The sequence below is a fragment of the Frankliniella occidentalis genome, unplaced genomic scaffold (genome assembly GCF_000697945.3).
Source record: "Frankliniella occidentalis isolate FOCC.00 unplaced genomic scaffold, Focc_3.1 Scaffold508, whole genome shotgun sequence".
NCBI lineage: Eukaryota > Metazoa > Arthropoda > Insecta > Thysanoptera > Thripidae > Frankliniella > Frankliniella occidentalis.
Genome location: NW_026267625.1, coordinates 20,589 through 22,453, shown reverse-complemented (window position 1 = coordinate 22,453; position 1,865 = coordinate 20,589).

Here is a 1,865-nt window from a genome sequence, read left to right as displayed (position 1 = left end):
GCTCGTTGAAGCCCAGGGGCGGGCCGAGGGGGAGGGGGGCTCACTTCTGTCTGCAGTCGGAGCAGTCACAGCTCATCCCGTCCCTCCGACGTCCGACGCAAGCTGAGCATTGCGAGAACGTCCACGTCCCAGGCACTGCTTCACCTCCAGTGCCGCGCCTGCGTGCGCTCCTGCTGGGCAGCTCGCCACACGCCATGTCCATGCTCAGCTCGAGCAGTGCGGCCAGGTGCGCGACCAGCCCCAGGCCCCAGGAGGCGTTCGCGGGGCGGGCGCATGTCGGGGGAGGAGGGGGTGGGGGGGACTCGGTGTGTAGCAGGTGCAAGACGCGGCACGACCACGCCTGCACACTTCCGTCCTCGGAGGGTGCGGTACGCCGTCCACTTAGGGGTGGCCGATGGCCCGCAGCACCACCAGTGTTTGCGAGCATGACGACGCGACGCCTGCCGGTCTACCGTGTCCTCCCCTACCTGCAAGTACTGGCCAGGAGGGCTCGGGGGCGGGACGACGTCCCCGACGACGAGGCGACGGCCTGGTGGTGCGCCAAGGATGAGGTGGGGGAGGTCATTGTGGAGAGGAGTCTGCCCGGGCCCTCGCTCCTTGACCTCCGAGAGTTGATGGCGCCCCTTGAGCTTTACTCGCTTCGTGTCCTCGGCCTCCAGTTTCCCGCCCCCCTGATATTGCCGATCACAGTCTTATCGGCAGAGCCGTGTGTAACGATGGATGTGTAAAAGTTCTGCTGTTACGTAAAACGGGTCCTTCTTTCAGGCGTAAATAATAATGGTCCGGCCGGGCGGCTGTCCGGTGTCAAAGAAGTTAGTGTTAAAGCATCGTTTACGTCATTGCAATGTATTGACGTCCAATGTTTTTGTGTTTGTTGCATGTGACTGTCGCCGCTGGTGCACTTTGCCTGCCTGCATCTTGTTGCAATTCCCCGCCCTGCCAAGGCTCGTCTGCTTTGCCAACTGCTGTATATAAATAACGCATTGGACGTTTTCTCGCTCTTTTTTACACTCCTCTTACCTGCTCTGCTGTGCACTACGTTTTAAATAAAAGCTTGCATTTTCATTAACGCTATAAAAACAAATTATTTCTCTTGTCTTAATGCTCCCTTTCCCCAATCCTTATGAAGCACAAAGCTGGTGGACGGAGAGAAGATGTAAGAATTCAGGTAAGTCCAACGCCCTACTCCTTTACGAGCTCCTCAGTCACCCTTGCCGCTCCCTGCAGCGTGTGGTCTTCCCTGCCGTTCCGCCCGCACCTCGGAAGTTTCCGCTGTCTGAGAAGATAGCTAAATTAATTTTAGCTATTGATTCGATTACTGTGACTTCCGCAAAGTACGCCCGGTTCGCTCAGATTCATTAGGCGAATCACGGTAGCTTGGCGCTGGCGCCTGCGAAACTCAGGGTGGGCCACCCCGCAGTACACGCACGCACATCAACCAAGATGCTGCCTACCTACTAGGCGCTTCATAGAAAACTCCAGAAAGTAGGCCACAAGTGCCCGTTTCTTGTTGACTCGTTCGCCAACCACCCTCTCCCTGGTGCCTGTGACCATCAGGTGGAACTAACAGGCGAGCTCTAGGGCATGAGGCCACCACTGCGTGCGAGACGCCCAGGAAACCTCTAGGTTCAGATGAAGCAGCCCAGCGCCGCGGGGCCTGGGGCGGCGAGAACCCACCGGGAGCTACACACCTGCACGCCCGCCCCGGCTTAGTGGGCCACTTGTTCTCGTTCAGCACGACCACGGACTTGAACGACACGGGTGGACTAGGCAACCAGGATGTCGGCAGCGCCATCAAACGCGTTCCCGAGACCTGCCCGCCCGAGATACAACAGAGCTCTCCCATGGTGCAGAAGGGGGAGGGG